Source organism: Mustela erminea, chromosome 1 (genome assembly GCF_009829155.1).
Source record: "Mustela erminea isolate mMusErm1 chromosome 1, mMusErm1.Pri, whole genome shotgun sequence".
Classification (NCBI taxonomy): Eukaryota; Metazoa; Chordata; class Mammalia; order Carnivora; family Mustelidae; genus Mustela; species Mustela erminea.
In genome coordinates this window covers 53,242,079-53,261,661 of record NC_045614.1, presented here as the reverse complement: position 1 = coordinate 53,261,661, position 19,583 = coordinate 53,242,079, and the positions used below count along the sequence as shown (strand labels likewise).

Genomic DNA, 19,583 nt, shown 5'->3' with positions numbered 1-19,583 from the left:
GGGGAAGCAGAGAAGTATGGATCACAGGGCATTTAACTGATTCTCAGGCACTGCAAAAGCATGCAAAGCCTCGACAATCAGCCCCTTTATTTAGGAAAGGTCTAGTGTGGTAAAGACACACTGCCCTAAGTGGACAGGGTTGGAGCTAAGCTGTTTGTTGGAGACAAGATAGCTGGATTTTCAAAAACTGACTGATGGACCAGGCATGCACATAGCAATGGCCACTGGGCCACTGGCTGGCCTCCCTTGTCTTTTTTTGGCAAAAGAAAGAAAAAAAAAAAAGAAAAAAGAAATTCTGCTAGAGAAAAAATTGGGAAAGTACTGTTGTCTATGGTTTTTTACTCTTCTGACCATTGTTGTTCAATAACGTCTCCTTTCCTTCCCGGAAAACATGCCTTACCCATCGATTCATACTTAAAACCCTAGACTAGGAAGGTGATTCTGGACTGGCAGATTTGGATTAGCTGAGAGATGCTCTGTTCCAAGAGAGGGGACCGATAATTATCTGTGCTTTGGAAGTAACTTTATGTTTGGATTTTGTGCTGGCACCAGCCTCCGGGTTTGAAGCACTCTGCTGTCACATGGTACGCAGCCTCTCCAAGAAAAACTCTATAAAATAAAAATACTTTATTGCCACAGCCTTTGACTTTTTGAGAGTCATACAAATACTGTAATCTCTTGCAACATTTAATTTAATTTAAACTCAGTTCACCTAAAGAAAAAATTAGTTCTGAATCCACCCATTTCACTTCTTAAAAAGCACTAGGCTTCTCTGTGGTGTCACTGTTTTGTTTGTTATGTGCCCAAATGTTATTTCACATATGTGAGAAGAAAATTGGCATCAAGTCCATATGAACTCAACTACTGGCAAAGGCAATGCTGGAACTTGCCATTGAGAAGATTAGGTTCCCAAGAAATGTCTCTAGCACTGTCCAATATCCACAAACTAAAAAAGTGTGTGTGTGTAAATATACACACACTTACTTGATTTGAAGAAGCTGATGTCCCCAAACCGTCCCAGAGTTCAGGTATTCCATTAGTAGTTTAAATTGCCATGAGCTTAAATATCTCATTTGTACAAATAAATACAAAACAAAAAATAATTGTGCACCAATTAATAAGATAAATAGGAAATTGAGAATTTATTTTTATTCAAGTTTGAGTTTGGATATTTTGATTATTTTCCTTGTGTGATTAATAAATAGGATGATTCATAGTTTTCTTATTGATTAGATCATGTTTGGTTGGTATTGGGGGGGTCAGGAAAAGCATTTTAAAATTTTCACTTAATGTTCTCTTTTACTTTTTAAAGGTCTTTTGCTATTTAAGTCTGCCATTTTTCAGACTGCTTAGCCTTTCCCTCAGATTCAAATGTGGAACTAAATCAAGAGAAAAATGGAAAATTTTATCATGCAGAACTGTGGGAAGTGGTTTGATACTGTGAGGTCATAGTTGAAAACTGTGCTGTATGGAACCCTGGATCCTTAGTCCCTTGTAATAAGGTAGCTATGGTGGCTGGGCCACCACAACAGGCATTTTTATTTCTGTTCCATCTCTTTAGGACCCTCCCCTGAGAGCACACTATTAAAGGCTCAAGAAGGTAAGGTTGGTAAGGTTAGGCAAATCATTTGAAACCGAGATGGACTCTTCTATAATTCAGTCTTACAAAGGTGAAGTACTTCTAAAAGAATGAGAACCACTTTGGGAAAACATGCAGAGAATATTCTTTAGGTTTGGATACTTCAGATTTTCATATTCATTCGTTAAAATAACCATTGTGTTTTTCTTAGTCACTGGGGAACCCCACCTATGGGAACATATCAAGTTCTCTGATATGATATAGAGTCTCTGATATAGACTCCATCTTCCCTACCCTACCCACAGGGGTGTGATCAAGACCTGGCCAATCAGATGGGGTCATTTCCCTGGCAACAGTAATTAGTCCAGGAGGTGGAGTATGACCCAAGTAGGGCCAATCAGAGCCCTTCCTTGAGGCCAGTGTATGAAAGAAGACACGTGTTACCACCGGAGTTGCTCAGTAAGGAAGATCAGAATCTGGGGCTACTAATGGCCATTTTTCCTGCCACAGGGAGAAGCCTAGAGACCTGTCCTCTGAACAAAGCCAAGCACAGTCAGGCTCAGCAGAGAGGTGAATGGAAGGTGAGTCTCAAGAGGGACTGAATCCCAGTTTCTAACCCTGAGCCCTGGTTTCTGCAGCTCTCCCTTTAATCCTATTAGCGGTTCCAATAACATAACATAAACCAAGAAATTTACTCTTTGCTAAGGTTGGTTAGGATTAGATGTTTGTCACATGGAAAGGGTTCTGAATCATGCTGTGGATGATCTTTTTTTTTTTTTTTTTTTAAGATTTTATTTATTTATTTATTTGACAGAGAGAAATCACAAGTAGATGGAGAGGCAGGCAGAGAGAGACAGAGGGAAGCAGGCTCCCCGCTGAGCAGAGAGCCCGATGCGGGACTCGATCCCAGCACCCTGAGATCATGACCTGAGCCGAAGGCAGCGGCTTAACCCACTGAGCCACCCAGGCGCCCCACTGTGGATGATCTTAACTTGGGAATCACAGCATTACTAACTTCTTTAGTGATTGATGACTTGCCGTTAATAAGTGAATGCCAGCTGTCTTTTATGCCAACATTTTGCTAGTTGTATTCCTTATCAATTTATAGGTCAAGAAAGAAATGCTGAAATGCCTAAATCAGAGTGGGGAAAAATGTTTGTGTTTAAAAAAGCAGAATTAGATTAAGTTCACTTCTACCCATTAAGCATTTCTCAGCACATGGAGCAAATTTACAATCTTTGCTGAATGTATTGATTGATCCAGGAATTTGTAGCACAAAAATTCTTACCCACATTTCATCACTATCCTTCGTCTACCTTATGGAACAAAAGAGGCCAGGAACCAGACTGGGGAAGAATAAAAGAAAAGCTTCCATTCACAGAAGTGTTTGATTCTTCCTGTCCATATGTTTAGATTCTGCTTCTTTCCCTAATCCAGAGCTGAATATCTCAAAGATGCTGGCAGGTACAAACATGCTCCCTTTTAATTACACTACCAAATTGCTGCAATAACTGATTGCCAGTTAAATAATTATAATCAAGTGCCCATTGTGCATAACAATCATTTAATGACTGCCATCCGAAAACACTATAATAAAGAGAGCTTTAATGAAGAAAACTGGAAAAAAGCCAAGGTTTTATGGTGGTTTGCTTAAAGGGAGAGAGTCATAATCTGTATTTAAGATTAAAAGAAGCCTTTAATCCAGATGCTCAACATTAAACAAGAGCGTGGAGTCATGTTTTGATCAAAAGTTACTGCATGCATAAAAGAAAGTAATGTAAATGTTCTTAAAAAAAAAAAAAGCTCCAGTAAATTATATTAAATAAGTGTTTGTAACCATTTGGTTTGGAAAAAAAAAATGAAAAAGAAGAAAAACATCTGATTTTTATTTGGACAGGAATACTTAGCTAAAATAAAAGGGAATAGGATTTTATTTGATTTGTATAATATCACTGAAAATAAGTGAGTTGCCATTCAGCGTACCTGGTACCAGTAATCATTCCCCTCTATGGACCCTATTCATTTTTTTGCCCTCATTTAACTAGGCCAGACCTTTATCTTTGGGAGGTATAATTATATTCTCACACAATGTCCTAAACTGAAATGGTTTGATGATCTCAGTGCTAACAAACAGTAGTTCTCATTGGAGGGGGAGAAACAAAAAACAAAACAAAAAAAATCTCACCACAAAAAACTCAGATCAACTAACAGCTACCGCCCCTGCTGATGTATTTGGCTAACAAATTAAGGCTGGAAATTCCTAGAACTGCAACCATTTTCTACCAGTTCATATGGAGCCTGGCCAATGATAAACGCCAGAGACTCCAGATTTTGTTAGAATGAATGCTGGGCGCAAGCTAAAGGCAACATAGTAAGTCCTCTCAAGAAAGAAGAAAGAAACTCATAGAAAACCAAAAGAAGTTACCGTAAGTAAGAGCAGATTAGGCTCCAACAGCTTTCCTAGTAGTACCTCAGGGCAGACTTGACCCCTGTTAGGTGCCCACAGAAACAGCCAGTCCTTGGAAGGTCACGATGATGTCTTAGGCTATGAAAAGACCCTGAGCGCTTGAGGGAAACCTATTACAGCCAGGGATCATTTCTGTGTCAAGGTAAACACAAAGGGCAGAACAGGCTCCCCTGGTACTCTCAAGATGCCCCAGAAAGCCCAGTTTTTTGGTATGTGTGTGTGTTGGCGGGGGTGGGGGTGGGTGGGATGCAGACAGTGAGACAGAGACGAAGGACACAGATAAACTGAGGGTAGGAAAAAAATGCCCACCTGCTCATTTGGGGGTAAAGGGCACAGACAGGTCAGGACAGATTTTCTGAGACCATTCTAACTTAAAACTGACCTAGGAAAAGGTGTAGGAATTCAGTGAAGACACCAGGACTTTTTCTGACATTGTAAGTTAAGTGTATCAACAAATTAACAAATTCTCCTTCAAGAAGTTCCCACTTTTTAGTCTGTGTTAGAGGCATCTCATCACCAGCCTGTACAATGCCAGGGGGAACAACCTCGGCCTCTGTTTTATTCAAGGCTCTCCCATGGCACTGACCGCAGGCTTTGACAGTGTGCAGCCTGCCCTGGGACGTGTGCTCCTAGTGCAGGCTCTTCACCATTCCTAGGACCAGCTCTTCTTTGCATCTCAAAGTCACCACCAAACTCCAGTGTGTGTCCTGACGAGCCTCCCAGCCCCGCTTCCAGGAGTTTGGTGCCTAGACTCCCTGCTGCTCCTGTTCCCTTTCCTCACTAGGAGTGGTCAGCATCTAGCTCTCCCCATTGGTTTCTTCCTTTATAAAAGGTAACATGAACACTAAACTCAGCTTATAGGGTTTTTTGCGTGCGAGAAGACTTGAAAAATGCACAGAAAGCCATGTGACTGGCACTGATAAATGTTCACTAAGCAGAAGCTATTAATGATGCACACCATTGCCTCTAGAAGAAAACCCAAATTCAAATTCCTCCATCAGGTGTATGATAACATCGATAATTAAAATGACATAAATTATCTTGCTCAGCCACTCACCCCAAACATTCTTGTTTCTACTTTTTTACACCCCGATCCATTCCCCGCATAGCAGCCAAGGCTTTAAAAATTATGCAAATCACTCTCTGACAGTCTCCTACTTAAAACACAATACAAGCTCTTTCTCATGGCCTACGAGAGCCTCTGGTCACTTGTCCTCTGCCTCTGTCTCCAACCTCACTTCCGACCACACCCCCACAATTCACCGTGCTTTCGCCATGCTGGCTACATTTCTTCCATTTCTGAAACTGAACAAGCTTGTTCCCACCATAGGTCTTTGCACAAGATGCTCCCCCTGTCCACAGGCTCTTTCCCCAGACACCCACATGTGTGGATCCCTTCTCTGCCTTCAGGTATCAGCTCAGAAGTCTTTTTCTCAGACAGGCCTGCACTAACCTGCTAGTCTAAACTAACTCCTGACCTCTATTTTCTTCTCCTCCCACACCAATTCACTCTACCCCAACCTCCCATTTTGTTTGCATCTTTGTGTTCAACATTAGCTGAAAGGGTCTTTGTTTGTTGTGCATGAAGTTCCATGAAAACAGAGACCTTGCCCTGTGTGTCTTGACTACCAGCGCTTACAAGGGGCTGAACTGCAGACACCAAATGAATATGCTGTGTTCCCCCCACAGAGCCCTGCACACTGGCTGCTGATTACTAGGCATTCAGGAAACCTCCACTGAGCTGAAATGCACTGAATTCAACCAAGACACAGATGTCCAGAGCGTCGCTAAAAATCTTCCCTTGGCCACAGTCTTGCCAAAGCAGGTGGACCATGGAGAGAGCTCATAACTGTGACCTGTGCTTATCAAGGAGTTCATGAAACCTAAAAGGCAGTGGTTGTAAGGGTGAACATATATAAAGATATTTAGGCAAATGTTTCTGGGTTCAACGGAAGGGTGAGGAGACATAAATGCCTAAATTTAGGGCGCACTGTAAACAAAGTGGTAGTGGTAAATGAGAATACTGTCAACTGGAACCACGGTAACAGTTAAAATAAACTTTTTTTCTTAAGATTTATTTATTCATTTGAGAGAGAGAGAGAGCAAGAGAGCACACGTATGCACATCCTAGAGACAGCGTTCGAGCGGGGGGAAAGGCAGAGGGAGAGAATCTCAAGGAGACTCCCTGCTCAGCACAGAGCCCAACATGTGGCTCGATCTCACAATCCTATGATCGATCACGACCTGAGCCGAAACCAAGAGTTGGCTGCTTGTCCGAATGAGCCACCCAGGTGCCCCTAAAGTAAACTCTTGATTTAATATATATATATTAATTATAATATAATATAATTAATATAATTAATATAATATAATATAATATAATATAATATAATTAATATATATTAAATCAAGAGTATATTAAAATTTAATATATATAAAATATATATAAAATTATTAAATCGTATATATATATATATATCCAGTCAGTTTCAGATAGGCGTGGGATGCGGAGGCAGAATTCACCATTTTCTGAACTTGAAGAGCACTATCACCTATACTGTATCACACAGGACTTAGAAGCTAGGGTGAAAAGTAAGTGAAAGAGAGCAATAAGGTGACTTTTTAACAATACCAGGGGGCAGGTATTTAAAGAAAAAGGAAAAGACAAGCCACCTGCTTCGGGCCTATCACACCATTTAGCTCTAAGAAATAAGAGAAATACCAGAAATATTAGTAAAAAAGAAAGGAAAGGTAACCAAAAAGGATATCTGCCACTCTGTATGCTCAGCCTGCTGTATCATTATCTTTATGATAACCACACCAGTTTCCTAATTTTCTCCACCAAGTTCTCCCTGACTCTCAGGTTGTGTGATTTTGGTGGACTGTTTACCCTAATACCACTGGAGATGGGAACATATTCCAGCTCTGACTAGTGAGAGCTACCTCCCTGCCCCCACCATGGTAACTGGGTCACTAGAAACCAGTGAAGCAGGACCTTAGCTAGCACCAATGGGAAGAAGGCTTGCTTTCCCTGGTAGTTGCTATGGCTGGGGATGGGCTACCAGTGCCATCTTGTTATCCCAAGGCCAGAGCCTTCCTAAGAATGAACAGTGAAGCAGCGTAGAGAAAAGCCAGGCAAGAGAAGAAGATACCACAGACATTTTTTTAACACTTAGATCTAGGAGTGTCTGAGGCTAGAACTATCCATGAATTTTTCAGTTATTAGAACATATAAATCCTCACGTTTGCTTAAATTTGGGTTAGTGTCTAATTTCCAACCCAAAGAATCTGACTCATACAGTAATTAATCCTGTAGAGTTTAATCCTAAAGGAGGTATCTAAAAAAGCAGTACACGAAGTACTTTTCTGAGTTCTCTTAAAAAGAAAAGAAAAAAAAAAGAGTAAGAGTTAGAATATGTGAGATGCTGGGAAACCTCCTACATTTCTCACACTAACAATTCTATTGGTCCAAATACGTATATGTATGTGACGTGAATATGCATGAGACAACTGCACTGTGAGATTTCTGTAAACAGAAGGGGACCTTCTATTTATTATGTCCCCAAGCCTTCACCTTAGCTCCCCATCAGAGTCAGGCAGTCATTCTTTCAAAGGTGTTCTTAGTAAGTGCTGAGCATGTGCCAGGTATTATGCTAGGTACTGAGGATATAAAGATATAAAGACACATTCTTATTCTCAAGAAGCTAGCAAATAATTGTGGTCCAGTGTGACAAGCGTGAGACAGGTACCGGGGGGCCTTCAGAAAGGATGAAAGCTTAAAGGATGGGCACGCATTTGCCAGGTGGAGCGAATAAGTGCCAAGGGACAGGCAGAAGTGTAGGGCAGCTAAGACCAACAAGCTTGAGAGGTATGCTGGAGCCTGCTGTAGGACCTGTCTGTGACTGCCATGCTGAGGAGCCTACCTTACCCCAAAGCAAAGTTCAGCCTCTATAAGATCCTGAGTAACGTGCTCAGGTCTCTGTGTCAGAAAGGGAAGCCTGGTGGCTGCTGGAGGCAGGACTGGAGAGGACAGGAACTGAAGGTGGGATTCACTGGGGTCTGTGCTTGTCAATGGGAAATGGCTGTGGGACTTTGATGGAGAAAAGCCAGATGAAACTAGGAGGCAAGTATCTGTGGTTCCAACTCAAAAGAACAATGAATGCTAATCCCATACAGGTGACTTGAGAAGAATGCTGGTCAAGATGATTATCTGCATCTTAAATAACATAGACAGAACAAGAGTAATACTGGAAGATGGTAATACATGTCTGCACTTTCCTCAGACTCTGGATCTCACTACCTCCACCCTAAGTTCTTTTTCCAAACTAATGTCCATTCACCCCATGACTCAGCTTCAGGGAAGGGCCTTTGCTTCACATCTGCTGGTAACCCTTGGAGTTCTCTATGCTATGGCATCCCTACGCTTTTTTTTATTAAAAAACTTTATTTATTTATTTCACAGAGAGAGAGAAAGTGCACGTACATGCGTGCACAAGCAGGGGGAGCAGCAGGCTGAGGGAGAAGGAGAAGCAGGGAGCCCGATGAAGGGCTTGATCCCAGGACGCCGGAATCATGACCTGAGCCAAAGGCAGAAACTTACCCAACTGAGCCACCCAGGAGCCCTCTACATTTTAAAAAAAAAGTTTATAAGTGACTATACCTCTCTGAATCTCAACTTCCACATCTGTAAGATGGGAATACTGACATTTACCTCAGGGTGAGGACTGAATAAGACAAATTTCCAAGAGCTCTGTACAGAGCCCGGCACGTAATAAATACTCACTACACAAAAGCAGCCACACTCCTGCTGAAGATGAGCTCACTGCACTGGCAAAGATACTCACACCTACCAGCAGCTTTTCATTTCTAGGGACTCCTGGACCTTACAGTTAAAAGACTTTTGTGTTAAGAGCAAGGCAGGAGCACTTTACTGGGTAGTTAGAACAGAGGGACTAACAGAAGCTCAGTAACTCTGAAGGTCCATAGCAATCTGGTCTGGCTGCAGTGGAGGATGCTGGGCAGAAGGGGAATGCATGTTCATGCTCTTGGATGCAGAAATGCAGTATACATGCTGCTCCTTCTCAGTGAAAATGTCATTCTATGGTCATCCCTCCTTTAAAAGCTGGGGAATGTTTTGTGACAGAAGAAAGAAACTCAGGGGACTAACAGGTCTGTTGATGATGTGGCTTTATCTTATTCCTAAAGCCAAACCTACAGAGATAGCTTGTTTATAGAATTTCCTACAATCCTCTTTAACTAAACCCTCCGTGGACAAGTTGGGACTTGGCTACCACTGGGCCTGGCTTAATGGTTTGTGAAAATGCGCAAACTCAGGAAAAGATGAGAGAGCCATAATGCAAAAATCCAACAAGATTGGGCAGCTGTACACTGCTTCAGCATCTCCATCCTCAAGCCACCCACACAGAGCTTTAGGCGCCAGAGGGGCAAAGCTGCAGAGTTTGCAAACACTAAAAAACCACATTCAGCCACCAAGGGCAATGGTCCCAAACCTACTTTAGACCGAAGATACCTCTTGAGAGTATAATGACACTGAACCTCCCCTCCATAACACACATACATGCAACCTTTGGTGTACAACCCTTGGGTGTTCAGGAACCACCCCTGCCCCACCTGCAGGCCCATCTTGGTCCCACAGGAATTTAGAGGAACCAGTTCACAGGGCTTGAAAGAAGAGGTAGGAGAGTCAAGAGTTCCTCTTCTTGGGGCTCAGTTTTTTCTAGGACACAAATCATTGCCACGAATGCCACCTCCTCACAGGGAGACGGCTAATGGATGAGGGGAAATTTAGCCTGAACACTGATCTGTCTGCAGTGCCTAACTCTTAGGGGTTATGGAGCATTTTGGAATCTTAGTGGTGTCCAACGTGCTAGGTACATTAAAGTCACCAGGTTTCCCTGGGAAGTAGTAAGAAAGCCTGGTCTCTTCCCCTCAGCTCCAACTAGTTCTCTTCTTCTTCTTCTCTTATGCACAGACAGCAGATTCCTCGGGTGATCTGTCTCAGATCCAAATGGTTAAAAATAATTTGCTAAATACCTTCCTAGATGAATTGAAATCCAAGACCTTTTTGAGCCTTGTCCAGCCATCCCTCAAAGGGTGAGCAGGGCTGAAAGTCATGTTCTTTCCTAGCTGAGACCCTGAGTCAGACTTCTGCCTGTTAATCTTCTGATGTCACAAGTCAAATTGAGCCATGGAAGGCTGAGTAAGCATCTTTAGGAAACAGAAACTCAACTGTAAGAACACAGGTATTTCCAAATGCAAAACATCGCAGCCCAGTCTCTAACTCAGCTACTGTATATAAATTTAGCCATGATACTGGCATGCGAATTAAAAACAACAACAATAACAATAACAATAACAACCAGGAGTCAAAGGTGAAAAGGTTAACAAAGTACCACGAGTCACTATCTTAGGCAAGACATGTAAAGTGGTAAAGAACACATATAAAGACTTTGCCCTTGTGGGAATTCTATTTGAGTGGGGGCTGGAGAGGGAGACAGGAAATAAACAAAAATGGCTAATTTCAGATAGTGATTAAGTGCCATATAGAGAATAAAACAGGCAAAAGGGATAAAGAATGGCTGAGGGACTGTTTTTATATCCATTTCATAGATGAGGAAACTGAGGATAACAGAAGTCACGTGGATTGTCCAATGCTTCACAGTAAGCAAGTAGTGAATTTTTTTTTTTTTTAAAGATTTTATTTATTTATTTGACAGAGAGAAATCACAGGTAGATGGAAAGGCAGGCAGAGAGAGAGGGAAGCAGGCTCCCTGCTGAGCAGAGAACCCAATGCGGGACTCGATCCCAGGACCCTGAGATCATGACCTGAGCTGAAGGCAGCGGCTTAACCCACTGAGCCACCCAGGCACCCCGCAAGTAGTGAATTTAAACTTAGGTGTGTCTGATCCCAAAGCTATTCCTAACCACTAACCCATTATATTGCTTCAGCTTCCAGAGAAACCAAAGAATTTGGAGAACACAGAAGGTGACAAACCATCCTTATTTTTAAAACTCCCTCTCCAGGATATCAGCAAAACTCTGAGATCTATGAACTCAAAGGAGTATACTACAGTTGCCATTTTGATGCTAATGCAACTAACATCTGAGATTTTCTACATGATATTTAACATACTTTAATCCTTAATGCCATCCTCTGAGAGGGGAATTACTGTCCCTATACTTTGATAAAAGAGTTTAAGTAACCTGTTGAAAATCACAGAGCTTAGAAGTGTGGAAGCTGCAATCCAGGCCTTGTGCCTCTGAGTGCATTGCTTTTTCCATTACACCATGCTGCCTTCCAGAAGACTCCCCAAGGAGCTACATTTTTCTCCCACTGGGAGACAAGGCAGTAACTAACTTGGCAGTGCAGACAGAAAGGAGTGACTGTTTTGCATCTCTGCCAAGCAAGCATTCATGCCCTTTGCAATATGACTTGGATACAATACCCAACCAATCTTTAGCAGCTAAGCATTCTAGAATCTGCTGAAGAATTTTCTCACCTTCTCCATATGGGGTCCAAAATTAAGAGGGGAAAAACATATTTATGTCTCATTCAAAATTCAAAAAGCAATAAATCCTTCAAGGCTCTGGCGAGTTTCTCTAATCCGTTGTAATCATGTTTCCTTGTATAACAAGTCTTGTGATGTCTGTAGCACTGTCTCGCTATAGTAACAGCAGCCCGAATGTTGGAGTTCTTCTTCTTGTGCCTGGGGGATTATTCCATTTTCCACATTAGGAATAAGCCGCAGACTTTAGGTTCTAAAACAGTGCCAGAAATGCTGACTAGAATCCAGATGCCCGAAATACACTTAGAACTAAATTGTACTGCCCTCTGTGAAAGACACAAATGAAAAGAATGTACCAGGTTCTAGAATACTAGTTCAGAAAGCAAAATTATGAATAGAGCCAGCATGGGTTCTGCTGCAACTCAAAGACTCCTTAAAGCTACCCGGAGACTTTCCAATCATCTCTTCTACTTTTAAAGTTTGTTCCCCCTGACTTTAATTTTTTTTTTTTCCTTACGAAAGCCAAACATACTTGGGAAGGAGGATGTACTATAGACTCATCCTAATAAATTGGGTTTATAGAACTTTCTGGAGGTGTCCTTTTACATTAGAAAACTTATTTAGGTTTGGGGGAGAGTCAAGATGGTGGAGGAGTAGACTGAGATGACATCTGGTTGCAGGAGATCAGCTAGATAGTTATCAAACCATTCCAAACACCTACAGACCCAACAGGGGATCAAAGAGAAGAGCAGCAATTCTAGAAACAGAAAATCGACCACTTTCTGAAAGGGACATGTGGAGAAGTGAATCTGAAGGGACGGGAAGATAGACCATGGTGGGAAGGGCCAGCTCCCAGCAATCAGTGGAGCAGCAGAGCACAAAATCCAAACTTTTAGAAGTCTGCTCCACTGAGGGACATCGCTCCAGAGGCTAAGTGGGGTGGAGCCCTCACAAGGACAGTGTGATCTCAGGTCCCACGGGGTCACAAGTGTCTGAGTGTAGCAGAACTCGCAGGTATCAGAGCAGGAAAGCTGACTACAGAAACAGAGCTGAGCAGTGGGCTCTCAGCTCAGGGTTTCCTTAAACTGTGATCCATGGCATAGTGGTACCACTGCTCTTTGAGCAGGGACACCCCCCTCCAAGTGGCAGATTCGGGAGACCCATCTTCCTCTGCTGGAAGAGCAGGAATCTGCTGGCTTTGGAGATTCCAAATGGGGCTGTGTGCCAGAGACACAAACACTCGGTCACAGGCCAGGTGAGCTTGGAGGGTGGCTGGAAACCAGGGAGATGGGAGCGATTGACCGCTTTTCTCTGAGGGCACACTGGGGAGTGGGGACCCGAGCTCTCGGCTCCTCCAGGCTGGAGATTGGGAGGCCACCATTTTCATTCCTGCCCTCCAGAGCTCTACAGAAAGCATTCAGGCAACAAAAGCTCCTGAGAGCGAACTGGAGCAGATTACTTAGCCTGGCCCCTGGCAAGCATGGTGCAATTCCACCTCGGGCAAAGACATTTGAGAATCACTGCAACAGGCCCCTCCCCTAGAAGATCAAGAACATCCAGCCAAGACCAAGCTCACTGATCAAGGAGAACAGTGGAATTCCAGAGGAGGGGAAACCAAAGCATGGAATTCATGGCTTTCTCACCAAGACTCCATAGACTTGCAAAGTTAATTAAATTTGTTAAATTTTATTTCTTTCTTATTCTAATTTTAAAAACTTTTCCTCTTTCCTCTGTAATGTTTTTTAACTATTTTATCTTAACAATAACTTTCTTAAAAAAATCTTTTTAAACCTTCATTATTATAGTCATATTTTATCCTTCATTGTATCTAACTTTATTTTTTGTATACGTATAGGGTTTTTTCTTCTAAAAAATTTTTGGATACAATTTCTTCCCATAGATCAAAATATACCCTAAATCTACCACAGGGTTTGTTCTAGTCTCCAGCCTGAGCAAATTCTCTCCACTTTTCTTTTTCTTTCTTTTTTCCAACCAACTTATCAATTCCTTTTTTAGAATTTTTTTTAAAAATTTCATCTTTACAGTCATATTCCATCCCTTCATTATGTTTACCCTTATTTTTGTATATATTTAAGTTTTTCTTTCTTTAAAATTTTGGGATGTAATTTCTTCTAAGAGACCAAAATACACCCAAAATCAAGTGGGTGGCTCTGTTCTATTCACCAGTCTAATTTTTTTTAACATTTTTAATTTTAATTTTACTTTTTAAATTAAATTAAATTTTAATTTTTTAACATTTTAAAAAATTTATTTTTACCCCTTTTTTTCTCCCCCCAATTTAGGGTCTCCTCTGATTTTTAATTTTTTAACATTTTAAAAAATTTCTTTTTACCCCTTTTCTTCTCCCCCCAATTTGGGATCTCCTCTGATTTGGTTAGCATACATTTTTCTGGGGTCTTTGCCACCCTTTTATTATTTTAGTTTCTCATTCATATATTCTTATCTGGATAAAATGACAAGGTGGAAAAACTCACCACACACACACACACACAAAAAAGGACAAGAGGCAGTACCGAAGGCTAGGGATCTAATCAATATGGTCGTTGGTAATATGTCAGATCTAGAGTTCAAAATGACAATTCTCAAGGTGCTAGCTGGGCTTGAAAAAGGCATGGATAATATTAAAGAAACCCTGTCTGGAGAAATAAAAGCCCTTTCTGGAGATATGAACTTAAACCTAACCAAGCTGAAATAAAAAAAGCTATTAATGAGGTGCAATAAAAAATGGAGGCTCTTACTGCTAGGATAAATGAGGCACAAGAGAGAATTAGTGATATAGAAGACCAAATAATGGAGAATAAAGAAGCTGATCAGAAGACAAGCAACTACTGGACCACAAGGGGAGAATTCGAGAGATAAGTGATACCATAAGATGAAACAATATGGGGCGCCTGTGTTGCTCAGTGGGTTAAAGCCTCTGCCTTCGGCTCGGGTCATGATCCCAGGGTCCTGGATTGAGCCCAGCATTGGGCTCTCTGCTCAGCGGGGAGCCTGCTTCCTCCTCTCTTTCTCTGCCTGCCTCTCTGCCTACTGTGATATCTCTCTCCAAATAAATAAATAAAATATATTTTTTTAAAAAGATGAAACAATATTAGAATAATTGGGATTTCAGAAGAAGAAGAGAGAGGGGGACAGAAGGTATATTGGAGCAAATTATTGTAGAGAATTTCCCTAATATGGCAAAGGGAACAAGCATCAAAATCCAGGAGGCACAAAGAGTGCCCCTCAAAAATCAATAAAAATAGGTCCATACCCCGTCATCTAATAGTAAAACTTACAAGTCTTAGTGACAAAGAGAAAATGCTGAAAGCAGCTTGGGACAAGGAGTCTGTAACCTACAATGGTAAGAATATTAGATTGTCAGCAGACTTATCCACAGAGACCTGGCAGGCCAGAAAGAACTGGTATGATATATTCAGAGCACTAAATGAGAAAAACATGCACCCAAGAATATGATATTCAGCTAGGATATCACTGAAAATAGAAGGAGATAAAAAGCTTCTAGGACAAATAAAAATTAAAAGAATTTGTAAACACCAAATCAGTTGTACAGGAAATATTGAAAGGGGTCCTCTGAGCAAAGAGAGAGCCTTAAAGTAGTAGACCAGAAAGGAACAGAGACAATATACAGTAACAGTCACCTTACAGACAATACAATGACACTGAATTCATATCTTTCAATAGTTACTCTGAATGTAAATGGGCTAAATGCCCCAATCAAAAGACACAGAGTATCAGAATGGATAACAAAACAAAACCTATCAATATGCTGTCTACCAGAAACTCATTTTAGACCCAAAGACACCTCCAGATTTAAAGTGAGGGGGTGGAAAACAATGTACCATGCTAATGGACATCAGAAGAAAGCTGGGGTGGCAATTCTTGTATCAGATCAATTAGATTTTAAGCCAAAGACTATAATAAGAGATGAGAAGGACACTACATCATACTCAAAGGGTCTATCCAAAAAGAAGATCTAACAATTTTAAATATCTATGCCCCTAACATGGGAGCAGCAAACTATATAAACTAATTAATAACAAAATCAAAGAAACTCATCAACAATAATACAATAATAGTACGTGACTTTAACAGCCCCCTCACTGAAATGGAGTGATCTCTATCTATATCACAGATCATCCATGCAAAAGATCAACAAGGAAATAAAGGCCTTAAATGATACATTGGACCAGATGGACGTCACAGATCTATTCAGAACATTCCATCCCAAAGCAGCAGAATACACATTCTTCCCTAGTGCACATGGAACATTCTCCAGAGTAGATCACATCCTGGGTCACAAATCAAGTCTCAACTGGTACAAAAAGACTGGGATCATTCCCTGTGTATTTTCAAACCACAATGCTCTGAAGCTAGAACTCAATCACAAGAGGAAGTTGGAAAGAACTCAAATACATGGAGGCTAAAGAGCATCCTACTAAAGAATGAATGGGTCAACCAGGAAATTAAAGAAGAACTGAAAAAGTTCATGGAAATAAATGATAATGAAAACACAACTGTTCAAAATCAGTGGGACACAGAAAAGGTAGTCCTGAGAGGAAAGTATATAGTGATACAAGCCTTTCTCAAGAAACAAGGAATGTCTCAAGTACATAACCTAACCCTACACCTAAAGGGGCTGGAGAAAGAACAGCAAAGAAAGCCTAATCCCAGCAGAAGAAGAGAAATAATAAAGATCAGAGCAGAAATCAATGAAACAGAACCCCGACCCCCAAAAACACAAAAAAACCCAAACCAAAACAAACAAAAAAACCCAAAAAACCAGCAGAACGAATCAATGAAACTAGGAGCTAGCTCTTTGAAAGAATTAATAAGATTGATAAGTCCCTGGCCAGACTTATCAAAAAGAAAAGAGAAAAGACGCAAATTAATAAAATCATGGATGAAAGAGGTGAGATCACAACCAACATAAAGAAATATAAACAATTATAGGAACATATTATGAGAAAGTTACACCAGCAAATTTGACAATCTGGAAGAAATGGATGCATTCTTAGAGACATATAAACTACAAAAACTGAACCAGGAAGAAATAGAAAATCTGAACAGACCCATAACCAGTAAGAAGACTAAAGCAGTCATCAAAAATATCCCAACAAACAAGAGCCCACGGCCAGACAGCTTCCCAGGGGAGTTCTACCAAACACATAAAAAAGAATTAATAGCTATTCTCCTAAAAATGTTCCAAAAAATAGAAATGGAAGGAAAACTTCCAAACTCATTTTACGAAGCCAGCATTACCTTGATCCCCAAACCAGACAAAACCCCATCAAAAAGGAGAATTACAGACCAAAATCCTTGATGAAGACAGATGCGAAAATTCTCACCAAAATACTAGCCAATAGGATCCAAGAGTACATTAAAAGGATTATTCACGACGACCACATGGGATTTATTCCAGGGCTGCAAGGCACAAATCAATCAATGTGATACAATACATTAATAAAAGAAAGGACAAGAACCATATGATACTCTCAATAGATGTGAAAAAGCATTTGACAAAGTACAGCATCCATTCTTGATCAAACCTCTTCAAAGTGTAGAGATAGAGGGTACATACCTCAATATCATCAAAGCCATCTATGAAAAACCCACAGCGAATATCATTCTCATTGCAGAAAAACTGAGAGCTTTTCCACTAAGGTCAGGAACACATCAGGGATGTCCGTTATCACCAGTGCTTTCCAACATAGTACTAGAAGTCCTAGCCTCAGCAATCAGACAATAGAAAGAAATTAAAGGCATCCAAATCAGCAAAGAAGAAGTCAAACTATCACTCTTTGCAGAGGATATGATACTTTATGTGGAAAGCCCAAAAGACTCCACTCCAAATCTGCTAGAACTTGTACAGGAATTCAGTAAAATGTCAGGATATAAAATCAATGCACAGAAATCAGTTGCATTTTTATACACCACCACCAAGACAGAAGAAAGAGAAATTAAGGAGTCGATCCCATTTACAATTGCACCCAAAACCATAAGATACCTAGCAATAAACCTAACCAAAGAGGCAAAGAATCTGTACTCAGAAAACTATAAAGTACTCATGAAAGAAATTGAGGAAGAGACAAAAAAATGGAAAAATGTTCCATGCTCATGGACTGGAAGAACAAATACTGTGAAAATGTCTATGCCACCTAAAGCAATCTACATGTTTAATGCAATCCCTATCAAAATACCATCAATTTTTTTCAAAGAAATGGAACAAATAATCATAAAATTTATATGGAACCAGAAAAGACCTCGAATAGACAGAGGAATGTTGAAAAAGAAAGCCAAAGTTGGTGGCATCACAATTCCAGACTTCAAGCTCTATTACAAAGCTGTCATCATCATGACAATATGGTACTGGCACAAAAACAGACACATAGATCAATGGAACAGAATAGAGAGCCCAGAAATAGACCCTCAACTCTATGGTCAAATAATCTTTGACAAAGCAGAAAGAATGTCCAATGGAAAAAAGACAGTCTCTTCAACAAATGGTGTTGGGAAAATTGGACAGCCACATGCAGAAAAATGAAACTGGACCATTTCCTTACACCACACACAAAAATAGACTCCAAATGGATGAAAGACCTCAATGTGAGAAAGGAATCGACCAAAATCCTTGAGGAGAACACAAGCAGCAACCTCTTCAACCTCAGCTGCAGCTTCTTCCTAGAAACATTGCCAAAGGCAAGGGAAGCAAGGGCAAACATGAACTATTGGGACTTCATCAAGGTCAAAAGCTTTTGCACAGCAAGGGAAACAGTCAATGAAACCAAAAGACAACTGACAGAATGGGAGAAGATATTTGCAAATAACATCAGATAAAGGGCTAGTATCCAAAATCCATAAAGAACTTATCAAACTCAACACCCAAAGAACAAATAATCCAATCAAGAAATGGGCAGAGCACATGAACAGACATTTCTGCAAAGAAGACATCCAGATGACCAACAGACACATGAAAAAGTGCTCCACATCACTTGGCATCAGGGAGATACAAATCAAAACCACAGTGAGATCCCACCTCACACCAGTCAGAATGGCTAAAATTAACAAGTCAGGAAATGACAGATGCTGGTGAGGATGCAGAGAAAGGGAACCCTCCTACCCTGTTGGTGGAGACGCAAGCTGGTACAGCCACTCTGGAAAACAGTATGGAGGTTCCTCAAAAAGTTGAAAATAGAGCTACCCTATGACCCAGCAATCGCACTACTGGGTATTTACCCTAAAGATACAAATGTAGTGATCCAAAGGGGCACATGCACCCAAATGTTTATAGCAGCAATGTCCACAATAGCCAAACTATGGAAAGAACCTAGATGTTCATCAACAGATGAATGGATAAAGAAGATATGGTGTGTGTGTGTGTGTGTGTGTGTGTGTGTGTGTGTGTGTGTGTGTCTATACATACATACATACATACATACATACACACAATGGAATACTATGCAGCCATCAAAAGAAATAAAATCTTGCCATTTGCAATGACATGGATGTAACTAAAGGGTATTACACTGAGCAAAATAAGTCAATCAGAGAAAGACAATTATCATATGATCTCTCTGATATGAGGAATTTGAAAGGCAAAGTGGAGGCTTTGGGGTAGGGAAGGAAAAAATGAAACAAGATGGGATCAGGAGGGAGACAAACCATAAGAGACTCTTAATCTCACAAAGCAACCTGAGGGTTGCCGGGGGGGAGGAGGGTATGGAGAGTGTGGCTGGGTTACAGACATTGGGGAGGGTATGTGCTATATTGAATGCGGTGAAGTGTGTAAACCTGGCGATTCACAGACCTGTACTCCTGGGGCAAATAATACATTATATGTTAATAAAAAATTTTTAAATAAAAAAAAATATATAAAAAATTAGAAAGAAAGAAGTAAGACATTTTTATCTGTAGCTAATGTAATTCTGTATATATAATTCTATATATAAAGGATAAAACATAAATTATTAAAATTAATATTTTATCAAGG

At 40.6% G+C, this 19,583-nt stretch overlaps 1 protein-coding gene and 1 long non-coding RNA gene across 5 annotated transcripts in view; one reads left to right on the top strand and one right to left on the bottom strand.

The window, feature by feature from the left end:
• The window catches only part of ATG7 (autophagy related 7), a 243,768-nt gene that overhangs the window by 72,962 nt on the left and 151,223 nt on the right, over nucleotides 1–19,583 (bottom strand). The gene's annotated exons all lie outside the window — the stretch shown is intronic.
• Nucleotides 1,483–6,093, top strand: LOC116580756. Of its 3 annotated transcripts, XR_004281776.1 has the most exons (4): nucleotides 1,483–1,600; nucleotides 2,090–2,160; nucleotides 2,911–3,043; nucleotides 5,736–6,093. It is a non-coding gene; the product is annotated as an uncharacterized LOC116580756 (long non-coding RNA). The 3 variants fall into 3 exon arrangements; XR_004281773.1 differs by lacking the exon at nucleotides 2,911–3,043; XR_004281774.1 differs by lacking the exon at nucleotides 5,736–6,093 and having other exon boundaries at nucleotides 2,911–3,183.